Source organism: Mus musculus, chromosome 11, assembly GCF_000001635.26.
Source record: "Mus musculus strain C57BL/6J chromosome 11, GRCm38.p6 C57BL/6J".
Lineage (NCBI taxonomy): Eukaryota > Metazoa > Chordata > Mammalia > Rodentia > Muridae > Mus > Mus musculus.
The window spans coordinates 4,460,946-4,474,517 of record NC_000077.6 but is presented as its reverse complement, the minus strand read 5'-3'; positions in this window follow the sequence as shown (position 1 = coordinate 4,474,517).

Below are 13,572 nucleotides of genomic sequence, written 5' to 3'. Positions count from 1 at the left end.
ATCCGCATTAGGCTGGCAAGCTTGGATCTTTGCCCTCTTGAGGGACCGCGGAGAAAGAAGGATACTGAGAGCCAGTCAGGAAAGTGGCCTCTCGGGAAGTGAGTGCCGCTCAGGCCTGGAGCTGAAGAGAGAAAGAGGAATGTGGGAAGACAATTGCTGTCAAACAGCAGCCCACTAAGACAGACACCATTCCCATGTTACAGACGAAGAACGGAGTCTCGGGAGATCATCTGCATCACATAGGGCAGACTGAGGGTTTTACCGCCAGTCCGCCTGATCCAAAGGCTGTACCTGGGATCGCCATCAGTAGGAGACAGGCAGACGAGCACATGGGAGCTCGTCTACACCAATGCTGGAAGGCAGAAGATGAAGGGAGAGGTCAATCAAAGATGGCAGCCAGCTGTGACAGTCTGCTGTGATCAGTCCGTTGGACAGTTACTGAAAATATGCCCAGGTCGGGGCTGAAGAGAAGGTTCAACTGTTAAGAGCACTGACTGATCTTCCAGAGGACTCAGGTTCAATTCCCATCACCCACACGGCGGCTCACAACTGTAACTCCAAAGTCTAACACCTCACAGACAAACATGCAGAGAAACATCGATGCACGTAAGATAAAATTTTTTTTTTTTTTTTTTTTTTTTGGTTTTTTCGAGACAGGGTTTCTCTGTGCAGCCCTGGCTGTCCTGGAACTCACTCTGTAGACCAGGCTGGCCTTGAACTCAGAAATCCGCCTGCCTCTGCCTCCCAAGTGCTGGGATTAAAGGCGTGTGCCACCATGCCCGGCTGATAAATAAATTTAAAAGGAAAGAAAAATATGCCCAGGTAGAGAAAAGGGAAGGGTGTGTTTGAGGGGATGGGGGAAAAAAGGCATTCATTTAAACTTGATACATTCTACTTCAATAAATAAAACTGGTTGGTTAAATAAAAATGAACATGGAATTAATTCTCTGCCTAGAACCTCTGCTCTGAGGCCCGAGCCGCAATCCTTACATTCCCGGATACCCTCCCCCACGTCTCTCCTGTGTGCTGGTAGGTGTTTTTACTCGCCTATGGTGGTTTGTATTGCCTGTTACCCTGGCAGGATATGAAATCACATGGAGACAGAGCTCTGGGAGCATCTGTAAGGAAGTTTGTTGCCTGGGCTACCTGAGGTGTGAGCAGGGTTCCCCAACTGAATAAAATAGGCTGAGCATCAGTGTTCTCTCTCTGCCTCCTGACTGCAGGTGCAGCAGGACAGCCGCCTCCACCACAGGAGGCTGGACCCTAGCACAGAGAGTGGAAGCAAACTTTCTTAGTTGCTGTTCTCAAGTATTTTGTCCCAGACATTCGGAAAATAACTAGTTCACCGTTCCACCCTCTTTCCTTAGAAGTGGCCCTTGCCAGCTCATTCTCCTCATCTTCCCAGACCCTTTCCCCCTTGTGTTTGCAGCAGCCCTACCAATAGTGAAGCCCACTGTAAGAGGAGCAGCACTTCACAGAGGCAGTCTCTGCAGTGCCTGGGCCCTTACACTGAGCAGTGGCCCACCCTGTGTCTGCGCTGCAAATCCTGATACCTTTAGAGAGAGGCCTCATGTATTTTGGTGGTTGTCCCTATAGGTATGTCCACAGTGCAGTACTATGGGCCAGTGAGTGACAGTCCCTCCCTTCTGTGAGATGCTGTGTCATTTCCAGCTGGGAAGAGCTTTTAATCACAGGGAGACGTGGGGAGCGCGAAAATATGCTTCCTTTGTTTCTGTGAAATACACTGTTTTATGTGCAGTTTTATGTTTCTTCCTGGGTAATAACTTAGGAGGGAACCCTTGGGAACACAACATAGGAGTAACAAATTATGGGCCATTAACTGTGCCTAATTGTTTCTTTATGGCTTACAGTGGAGGCTTGTCTCAGCTGCTCTGCCATTCAGTTACCAGTAGTGAAGGAAGGCTGCTTAAATACAGTCTGGAGTGCCTCGAGGGACCGAGGGACAGAGGAAGGAGCCACAGGAAATCCTGGTACCACCTGGTACCATCAAGACCTCACCCAGTAACAAGACCTCTCACCAACTTGGGAAAACTGAGCCCTTTCCCCGAGGTCTCAGCTCCTTCTGGAGAGGATTCACAGAACTTGGTCTCACTGGCCTTCCAGGGCGCCAAACCTCTGCCAATTCCTGCTCGGTTCACCAAACCTTGTTTAAAACATAACCTAGGCTAGGGGTGTGTCTCAGTGCCAGTGTACAAATTTAGTATTCATGGGGCCCTGGGTTCAATCCCCAACCCTAATCCTAACTTAAAAAAACATTTCCTGCTAAGAAAAACGCAGAATTATAGTAAAATGCTTATTGTCAGACCCCTTCACCTTCTCAGCAGGCAGCGTGATGCCATGAGTATAGTCCTCCAGAGGCACTTTAATATCAAGTGGGCATGGAATACTGAAAACAGAGCCAATTATCAGCACAGACTGGCTGTTGAAGACCTAACAGTCCATTCAGTTTCTTCACACTGAGTTTAGTGGGTTGGCATGCCTACAACCACAAAATCTAACCCTAACTTTTGGATTGCTTCAGCTGGCCATCCCGGCACCACTCCCGCCCCACCCGCTCCCCATTGTTCCTCACCAGCTGTCTTTCTCCCCTGTATGTCCTCCTGGCTCCTCCACACAACTTGCTTGTCTATGCATCTAGAGACACCCTTCCTAGGCCTGGAGGATCCAAAGGAGGAACAGACAGCCATTCTCAGGGACACAGAACTTCCACTCGGAGGCAAACCTTCCACAGGGAAAGCCTCTGGCTGTGAGACCAGAACACCGTCTCAGGGCCCCATCAGGGCTTTGGTTCATTTTCTTGATGTGGGTTCCAGGCCCTTGGGATCAAACTCGGGTATAAGTGCCTTTACCTGCTGAGACATGGGCCCTAGGGAGCTCATTTTTAAGAAGGCTCTCTCTCTCTCTCTCTCTCTCTCTCTCTCTCTCTCTCTCTCTCTCTCTCTCTCTCAGCTGGCTCTCTGAGGAAGCTCTGGAATCAAGGGGGGCAGGATCAAGGCAGAGTGTGAAGGAGAGGGAACCTGCCAAGCATAAAGCTGAGTAAAAGCTGGGGGCAAAAGGGAGGACAGGAAGGAGGGCAGATGACTGTCAGCTGGAAAGTGTATGTGGCCTCAGAAACAAAGTTCCCCTCTGACCTGTGCCCCTCCCACCCTCCTCCCAGGCAAGCCATGGAAACAGAAGTCACTCTCCTCAGAGCCAGAGAGGAATCAGAAGCTCTTTGCTGTAAAGTCTACCTGAAAACTAAAACTATCTTTGGTCCTTCCCAGCCTTTCTATGGACTGGCTGCAGAGCTGTTCCCTGTGGTGACTGGCTATAGGTGGTCCAGAGTGCTGCCTCATACCCTGGAGCAGACATGCTAAAGCTGGGTGACCAAGAAGAACCAGAACAGGAGACTGGGTCCCCCTGTCCACAGCCTGCTCCTACCAGCTCACAGATAGCCCGGGCACAGGCCTCCATGGCTGCCTTCTGGAACCTAAGCATAAAAAAGGATCCTTCACCCTGGGTCTTCATGATCTGAAGCCTTCTTGTCATGTGAAACTGGTCAAGTAAACATCTTTCTCCTTTAACCTGTCCGTTGCAGGCTTTACTTTGTCAGATTCAAATATCAAACCTTCAGTAGAAAGTTTGAACTTCTTGCAAAAACCAAGAGAGAAGGAAGATCAGGAGACTGCGGTGTCTCAAGCGCCAGGGAGGTACTACAGATGCTTAGCGGTAGTGCACTTGCCTGGCATTCTCTGGGGTCAGTCCCCAGAACTGAAGAAAACCCATCAGGTGAGACCCTGTTTTGTGGGACTGTAAAAGGTAGCCTTGTTCCCAGCTGAGCTAAGGTTGGAAACCCCAGAGACCTGTTCCTGGGCACCAGGCCCCTGTGACTAGCCACAGCCATCAGTCACATAAGGGCAACACCCCAAGCCCCTCTACAGTTAGAGAACTGTTACCTATGGTCGGGTAGGCTCAAGACATCTCCATTTTAATGAGCTACCATAAGGCTTAGCCAATAAGCTTTCCTTCCCAGACACTCCTCCCTGCAAAAGGTATTGAACCTCAGGCCCGCCCTGAGAAGTGGGGCATGGTTTTACTCATCCACTTTCTGCCATGACAATAAAGGCCTTAAAACCATGGACTGCCACTTTTCATCGGGATCTTCCGTGGGGAGCCATGGAGAAGGCCTTCACCTATAGAGTCACTGTCTAATCTTTCTTAGAAGGCCTCTCTGAGGGGCTGGTGAGATGGCTCAGCAGGTTAGAGCACCCGACTGCTCTTCCAAAGGTCCTGAGTTCAAATCCCAGCAACCACATGGTGGCTCACAACCATCCGTAACAAGATCTGACTCCCTCTTCTGGTGTGTCTGAAGACAGCTACAGTGTACTTATATATAATCAATAAATAAATCTTTAAAAAAAAAAAAAAAAGAAGGCCTCTCTGCCCTCCCAGCTATAGCATCAAACAAGCTCAAGCACACCAGACAAGCCAAGAACTCCCACCGTGGGGCCAGCCAGAGCTCCCCCACCCCGCACTCCCCCCTCCCCTCCCCATCTACCCCTACCCCCCACCCCTAGCCCTGGATTCCCCGGTCCCCACTCTGTTCTCAGCTCTTATGCAGCTTCCGGTGGTGCCTGGGTGTCCAAGGGCCTGAGAAACAGACAGCCCCTGCCTCATCACAGGCCCGGAACCCCCCCCCCCCCTTCTGTTTTCAACACTAAGCATCTGTAGTCCCTCCCTGGCGCTTGAGACACCGCAGTCTCCTGATCTTCCTTCTCTCTTGGTTTTTGCAAGAAGTTCAAACTTTCTACTGAAGGTTTGATATTTGAATCTGACAAAGTAAAGCCTGCAACGGACAGGTTAAAGGAGAAAGATGTTTACTTGACCAGTTTCACATGACAAGAAGGCTTCAGATCATGAAGACCCAGGGTGAAGGATCCTTTTTTATGCTTAGGTTCCAGAAGGCAGCCATGGAGGCCTGTGCCCGGGCTATCTGTGAGCTGGTAGGAGCAGGCTGTGGACAGGGGGACCCAGTCTCCTGTTCTGGTTCTTCTTGGTCACCCAGCTTTAGCATGTCTGCTCCAGGGTATGAGGCAGCACTCTGGACCACCTATAGCCAGTCACCACAGGGAACAGCTCTGCAGCCAGTCCGTAGAAAGGCAGGGAAGGACCAATAACCTACAATGTTTCAAGAGACAGCAGCTCTGCCTCTTCTGGACAGTGTCGCCATTGCATGCACGAGCTTACAAAGGCTTTGGTTACCTGCAAAACCTCCGCAAATAGGGGGAGGACAGACATGTGAAACCCCACCCTTCTCTGAGGAGCTGTTGGCAGTTAATAGTGGCTGGTGGAGGGAAGTCCTTTTCTTCAGTAGTGTGGCCACTGGTAAGTTCCCATGCTTGGTAAATAACCCCTCACGCTACCACACGCAAGCAACCCAAATTAAACACACACACACATTTACACACATGCACACACACAAACACATACACTCATACACACAATGCACACCCACACACATACAGATGTACACACACACACACTCACATACATGAGTACAGGTAACTTATTCACTTTCTATACTTGTCATCTAGGAGGTTTGTGGCCTCTGTCTGCTAACCTAGGCCTAGTACATGGAAGCTTCCGGCATCCATACAATCCAATCTGGGCCTAGAATGTTTTTAGCCTCCGAGACACCCTTTTATAATTCTTTCTGAGCTCTGGCTGGCTGGGCAACTCAGCTGTTCTGGCTCAAACACCTTTCTAAACTGACTGATTCAATCTGGCTTCTCTCTTGGGCCTCTGACTGGATTGCTCTGCTTGACTTTAAACTAACTCTGGCAGTCTGTTCTAATCTTCTGACTCCGTATTCTGCTTTCACCTGTGTCTAACTTGTTCTTTGCAATATGTCTCTGTAAACTGTCACAGTAAAACTGCCTTGTTTCTTTTTTTTCTGTGCTGCCCCTTAAGTAGCTTCTCTTTCCTCTCTCTTCTCATAAGAGTTGGGCAGATCCTATTCTATCAAATCTTTCTCTGATTCATTACTTTGTCTGTCACTCAATTATATATCATTTTCAAACATCAGTATTTCCTTCTACAAACTAACTTTACCTCCACTGTTTGGGATTAAAGGTATTTGCTAATGGCATGTCTATATTCCAGCCAGAGGAATTAAAGCTGTGTGCTAAGGGCTGAGCCACACCACATCTAGGAACAGGTTTTTCCAGTAAACAACACAATCTTGGGGTTCACAGTGTGATTGAATGTCCTGCAACAAGCATGCACACATACACACATACACACACACACACACACACACACACACACACACACTCATAAACATGCACACACACACTTACACATCCACTCACACACATGCACGTTTGCACACACTCTCAGACACACATGCATGTATGCACACATACGTACACTCATATGCACACATTACACACACAGGCACTCAACACTCACATATGCATGTACTTATGCACACACACACTCACATGCATGCATATATGCATGCTTAGGCAAACATAGGAAAACAGCATGCAGCTTGTTGGAAAGGAGGAGGGCAAGCTGGAGTTTTGAGGGGATAAGGAGGGCTATGGGGAACAAAATGACCAAAATATGCATAATATATAAATGATTGTAAAAGAATAATAATAATAAAAAAGAAGCATATCCTCTGAAGAACACATACTGCAAAACGCAAGGGAGGAGCTGGGTGGGAAGGGAGGATCTGGGTGGAAAAGGAGGATCTGGGTGGAAAGGGAGGATCTGGGTAGGAAGGGAGGATCTGGATGGAAAAAGAGGAGCTGAGTGGGAAGGGAGGAGCTGGGTAGAAAAGGAGGAGCTGGGTGAAAAGGGAGGAGCTGGGTGGAAAGGGAGGAGCTGGATAGGAAGGGAGGAGGAGCTGGGTGGTAAGGGAGAAGAGGCCACCTAGAGCTTTGAGGCCAGAGCTGTGAGCAGCTGGAGGTGGTGCCAGAAGAGGTATAGAGCAAGTGTAGACCCAGTGTAGAGATTTTTTTTTGTTGTTTTGTTTTTTTGAGACAGGGTTTTTCTGTATAGCCCTGGCTGTCCTGGAACTCACTCTGTAGACCAGGCTGGCCTCGAACTCAGAAATCTGCCTGTCTCTGTCTCCCAAGTGCTGGGAGATTTATTTTTAATCAAAAACAAAATGCAGCCGGGCGGTGGTGGAGCATGCCTTTAATCCCAGCACTCGGGAGGCAGAGGCAGGTGGATTTCTGAGTTGGAGGCCAGCCTGGTCTACAAAGTGAGTTCCAGGACAGCCAGGGCTATACAGAGAAACCCTGTCTCAAAAACCAAAATTAAAAAAAAAATGCATGTTCCTGGTAAATCCAGCAAGGCCACATCCCTGCTCCCACCTAAACAAACTCTAGCCACAAAGAAATATACCCATCAACAACGGAAGGAATCTGTCTGCCACGTCCCACTCCATCACTGGGCCTGAACAGTGAGGGCTCTTCCATAGCTTTCCCACCACCACAAATAATCAATTAGCCTCTATACCAGCTCTCTTGTTCTGCCAGCTGGCAGTGCCCGTTTCCTCTGGGGATCACATTCACATGTGTCTTGCTTTTATGAGTCAGAGTATCACTGTAGCCCAGGCTGGTTTCAGACAAATGATCCTCCTGCCTCAGCCTCCCAGTTGTTACTGGACTTGTTACCAACTGGAGCCTGGGTCCTGGCAACCCTAACAAGCTACCTGCCCTCGATTAAACATCAAGCAGAGAAAGATTCGTTCAGTGTGGCCACTTCGGGAAGAGGAACAAATAAAGATGTCTGGTGACCCCCTCCCACCCATCCACCCTGCCCCAGGCACCTAGACTCATCTGTGGGGTGCTGGCATGTAGAGGGCTAGCTGTGCGCTTAACTAGGCTGGTGAAGGTGTGGACCCACTGTCATCATGTCTGGACTCCTGGCTCTGCTGCTAGGTGGTCTGACACACCAGAGTTTAGGAGCCTCTCCCTGGGAGACAATTTCTTCCTCAGCTGCTCCAGGCTTCAAACTTCCTTCCTGGATTGAAATTCCTGAGGAAATTCCACTCCCTGGGATCCATTGTTTTAAGAGTCTGGCAGCCAGAGGGAGGGCACAGTGTCTCCCTGGAGTGCCTCCTTCCACCCAGGATGGCACACAGGTTCATGTTGTAACCCTTGTCCCCATTCACTGTACAGGATCCCGTGACCTAGAAACACCGTTCCCATCCGCTCAGCAGCAACAGCATGCATTTGTTCACCTTTGACCTTCGCTACTCTGAGGCTACCACAGTTTGGAAATTTAGAACAGGGTTTTCTACCAGAGGAGCTGATATTGGGGTGTTACTAGGCTCCCCGCCCCTGAGGTCAGGGACCTCCTAGTCCTGTGGGTGGTTATTTTCTTTGCAGTGTGGTCCTTTTGCTTCAGAGACGGTATGAAGGGATCTCCCCCAAGGCAAAATCACCTCTCCTAAAATCCTTTTAGAAACCAAAGCCTTCTCTGTGCCAGGGCTTTTAAGGGTTCAGTGGGTTAGGCGAGGCCAGCTCAGGATGGCTGCTTTTGTGGTGTGGCAGGGTGGGGTGTTTTCTTGTTTCATTTATGGAAAGCATGTATTTTATTTTCCACTTAAATTACAAACTAACTGGGTGTGGTGGTACACACATTTAATTCCAGCACTTGCGAGGCAGAAGCTATTGGATCTCTGTGAGTTCAAGACCGGCCAAATCTTCAAAGAAAGTTCCAGAACAGACAAGGTGACACAGTGAGCCTTTATTTATCTCAAAATAAATAAAATATTAAAACTGCCAACCAGACTGGGCAGCTTGTGTCTCAGTGGTAGAGTTTTTTGGGGGGGGTAGGTGGGAGGTGGTGTTTCAAGATAGGGTTTCTCTGTGTAGCCCTGGTTGTCCTGGAACTCACTCTGTAGACCAGGCTGGCCTCAAACTCAGAAATCCACCTGCCTCTGCCTCCCAAGTGCTGGGATTAAAGGTGTGTGCCATCACTATCCAGCAGTGGTAGAGTTCTTGTCTATCATACATAAGACCCCAGCCCTGAGAGAGACAAAAATACAAACCAAATCAAACCAAGCCTGTCCAGTCTCTGCTGGCCTGTGTAACGCAGCTGCCTGGTAAAGCATCCACAAATCCTGTGCACACCCCAGGAAGGGCATGCATGGATCATCAGGAGATGCCCCTCGCTGGACAGCACTCACCCTGTACACAGAGGACCCATTGCTGTCCTATGCTCTAACATTCTTTTGTATGCTTCAGGACTCTTTTAATCGGAAGTTATGAAAAACAGTGTTTCTGGACTAAGCAATAGTCACATTTTAATTTTTTTCAAATGCACATATATTTTTGTAAAAGAAGAAAACTTTCTGGTGACTTAATGTCTCTCTGAACTTTCTAGGCTTGGCTTGGCTTAGTGCTAGTACATCTGCAAGGTGCTCAGATCAAGCCCCAGCACCTAAAAAAAGAAGCTTTGAACTGTGAATAATTTCCTGCAGTCCTGGGGGCAGGGGTAGGAACCAAACTCATGGCCTTGACTGAGCATGCTCAGCAAGTATTGCACCCCCAACCATACTCCCAGCTCACACCGCTCCCTTTGGAAGCCCATACTTAGTGATGGAGGTCTCACCCAGGCCAGAGTAGCCTCAAACTCACTCTGTAGCTCAAGATGACCTTGAACACCTGATCCGGCATCACTGCCTCCCTAATGCAGGAGTCACAGAGAAAAGTCTCCATGCCCTAAGAAAAACCGATGTGTCTGTCTGGAGTGCCTCTGCACAGGGGATTTGCTGCTTCCTCTGTTGATTTACACAGTCATTTATTAAAGTCAAAATAGATGCCTGTGGTGTTTACTTCATACCTGGGTTGCCATTCAGGACTGATGCGCTGACACTGCCAGTCTTTCAGAGATGGATGATCCTGTCTTTACATATAATCATCTCCTTAATAGCCCTGTGTCATACCATCTTTTCTAATTCTAAGAACAAATTTACATCCTACTTCATTTTTGTTGCTCAAATGAGTCCATTTTTGACATTGGCTTTTGTGGTGGTTTGAATGAAAATGGTGCTGATAGGCTCAGAGGGAGTGGCACTATTTGACAGGATTAGGAGACAAAGCCTTGTTGGAGTGGGTGTGGCCTTGTTTGGGGTGGGTGTGGCCACTGAGGGGTGGGCTTTGAGGTTCCAGAGGCCCAGGCCAGGCCCAGTGTCTCATTCTCCTCCTGCTGTCTGCCGATCCAGACATAGAACTCAACTATCTCTCCAGCATCATGTCTGCCTTCATCCTGCCATGTTTCCCACATGACAATAAGGACTAACCCCTCTGAAACTGTAAGCTGGCCCCAATTAAAGGTTTTCCTTTATAAGAGTTGCTGCGGTCATGGTGTCTCTTCCCAGCAATAGAAACCCTGACTAAGACAGCATGCTTTTGGTGAACCCCTCTGCCCATAAAAACCATCTTCATGGGTTTTCTTATTGGTAATGTCATCATTTTGGTTTTTAAGAAATCTGTGCTTTCTCCTCTATAGGGACCCCACCCTCATCACTGTATGCAGTCATGTGTGGCATAAGGACATCCTGGGCAATGGCAGACAGAGTGTGTCAGTGGTCCCAGGGAATTAGGATGGAACTGAAATTTTCCTATTGCCTAATTATATCATGGTCATCATACCATCACTGTACAATGCATTAGTCAACTGTTTGGGCTGGTGCTGCTGTCAACAGACCTGCTGTGCCACAATGGTACATGCAGATCTATGCAGTGCGGAGTGTTCCTGGGGCTGGCTTACTGTTCACACCCTGTGGGTGGCACACCCAGGGCTTCCCATGTGCTAGGCAAGCTCTCTCCCACTGAACTGCATCTCCAGCACACACACCTCTCTTTTTTCATATTAAATCAGGTCTCACTAAGTTGCCCAGGCTAGACTCGAACCTGTAATCTCCCTGCTTTAGTTTCTTGAGTCGCTGAGACTGCAGGCGTGTGCCACTATAGTCAGCTGGGATTACTTTTTCTTATAGTTTTTAAAAATAACTGCATGTTGGAGTTATGAATTTCTTCCTTCCTTTGTTTTTGTTGTTGGCGTTTTGTTTTGTTTTGTTTTGTTTTGTTTTGTTTTGTTTTGTTTCTTCTTGAGCTCTGACTTTCCTGGAACTTGCTCTGTAGACTGGGTTGGCCTTGAACTCAGAGATAGGCTTGCCTCTGCCTCCTGAATGCTAGATGTGCGTGTTGCAGCTCTGCAGGGAAAGGCTTCCCCTACAGAAGTGTCACAGCTTTGCTTCAGCTGCAGCACAGCAAAAGCTCTGCTCAAGTGTTGCCACTTTACTCAGAGAGCTATCCTGGCAGTCAGGAGCCAAGGACTACCACAAAGTCACACCACACAACAAACCTCACACAAGAGACTTACTGGGAGGGGAAAACCCAGGAGGGCGGCTGCCTCTGTTCTTGTGAGAAGCAGCAGGGAGCTGAGCAAAGAGAAAGGTTTATGTGAGATTTCTTGGGGGTGGGGGTGGGAGTGGGGGGTGGAGCTTTCCAGGGTGAGGATTGGTGGAATTTCAAGTCCTGAGTTGGGTGAGCTTAGAATTAGTCGGGTTTTGAGTTCAGGGATTGGTGGGTTTCTGTGACAAGCTCAGGGGTTGGTAGAATTCTGTTTCTTAGCCCTGGTCTTGGGGTCAAGTCTAGGTCAGTGTGTTCTTTCCTTGGTCTTTTTATCCTACACCGGGTGCTACCACTACCAGGCTGAATTATAAACTTCCAGTTAAACACACAGACCATCCCAGCTTACATTGGTTTGACATTTTCAGCTTTAGGATGACGGTGTGAAAATGATGCCCACTGAGTAACAACTGCTCTCTTCTGAATGTTACTATGGGCTAGTGATGTACAGAATGCTCATCTCAGCCACTCCGAGGTATTTTACCTAGGTCCCAGGCATCTTTACCTTTGTGAGAGAAAGCAACCATGCATAAAATAGGTTTGCTGAGACACAGCCCCACCGTAAGAGGAGGAGCATCTTCATGCACTAAAAACCGCTGTCTTTGTTGCTTACAAAGCTGTATCATTCCTTCAGACCTCCCATTCTAAACTCTGTTCTGCCACGCAAAACTCTCTGTTGGGCTGGCTTCCTAATCAGGAAGAAAAACAGGGAGCACTAGACAGACTAGGGAGCACTAGAAGACACAGTGTGAATAGGAGTGCTCACCCCTGTTTTCCGTGGTGCTCCAGCCAGTTCCCATGAAGACAGTACTTGGTGGCAGTTTTCAGCCCCCTGTGGCCATCCTAATACAGGTCAGGTTCTACCTGATGAAGTTAGAATAATGGCCTTCCAATGGTGAACAGTTCCTAATCCTTCAAACCCTTTGAATATGCTGTTTTCTAACTCAAATGGGACTGCAGAGATGATTACAGTGAGCAGTCAGAGATGGGAAACTGTCTTGACCAACCTCACTGTGTCCTTAACATAGATGATGTGTAGAGGGGCCAGGGTCAGAGAGGTGCGATATGCCAGGACTCATTAGGCCAGCATTGGAGATGGGGAGGAAAGCAAGCCAGAAATGGAAGGTCCAGGGAGGGGTGTCCTTTTAGGGGCTTCTGTAAAGGAACACAGGCTATTCAGACACTTGAGTTCCTCACTCAGTGAGTTAGAATGAGAATGGCTGTTGAGGTATGCAAAGGAGCAGAGTTAAGAACACCGCACTGAGTTTTAGTTAGACAGTGCTGCTAACTAGTTGGTTTTGGAGACATAGCCCTTCTGGGCTTTAATTCCTCACCCTCAGTGTGGGCGCCATCATCTCAAGGTGAGCATAAGACTCCTCATCCCTTAGGATTTACGCGGGTCAGTAGCATTCAGTATTCTAAGGCCTAGAATACTCATCCCAACTCAAGCAGCGGGGGAGGACTCCCCTTTGTAAACTTTGTATACTTTGTAAGCTTTATAACTGTTTAAAAAGTAATCCCTAAACTGCATGGCAAAAGCTGTCCCCTCCTTCCTGTCCCAGCCTAAGGCCACCCTATAAGGTGCAAAAATGGCAGCAAGGGTCAAAGCAGCAAGGCCTCCGCCTGCCGCCTTCATGAGGAGCTGTCCACCTTCTTTCCTGACTCATGAACGACCACCGCGTGATCGCTCGCCCAGGAGCTGTCCACCGTGGTAGTACCTCCTCTCCAGAGTTCCCAAGCAGTTTGAGAGATGACGCCTCAGCCAAAGCTACCTTCAGCAGAGAAGGATTTGCCACCCTGAACTCCTGAGTTCAGGACTTGAAATCCCATCAGTCCTCAATTTGCAAGTCTCTGCCCTGAAAAGCTCCGCCCCTAAGCAATCCTATATAAGCCACGCCCTTCGTCCAGCTTCCTGCCATCTGCTCCCAGGAGCAGAGGCAACCATCCCTGTCTTTGTTTCTCCATACCCTGGACCCGCCAATAAACCTCTTTCACGAGATTTGCTGACTGGTGTGGCGTTCTCATCAGAAGAAGCCAAGAAGCAATGAAGAGAAGAAAGGAAGATGTGAAGAAGTGGGGCAGGGCGGAGGCTCCTGAGCTGGGGTCCCTTCCCTGGGAGCTGCACTGCCTCTGC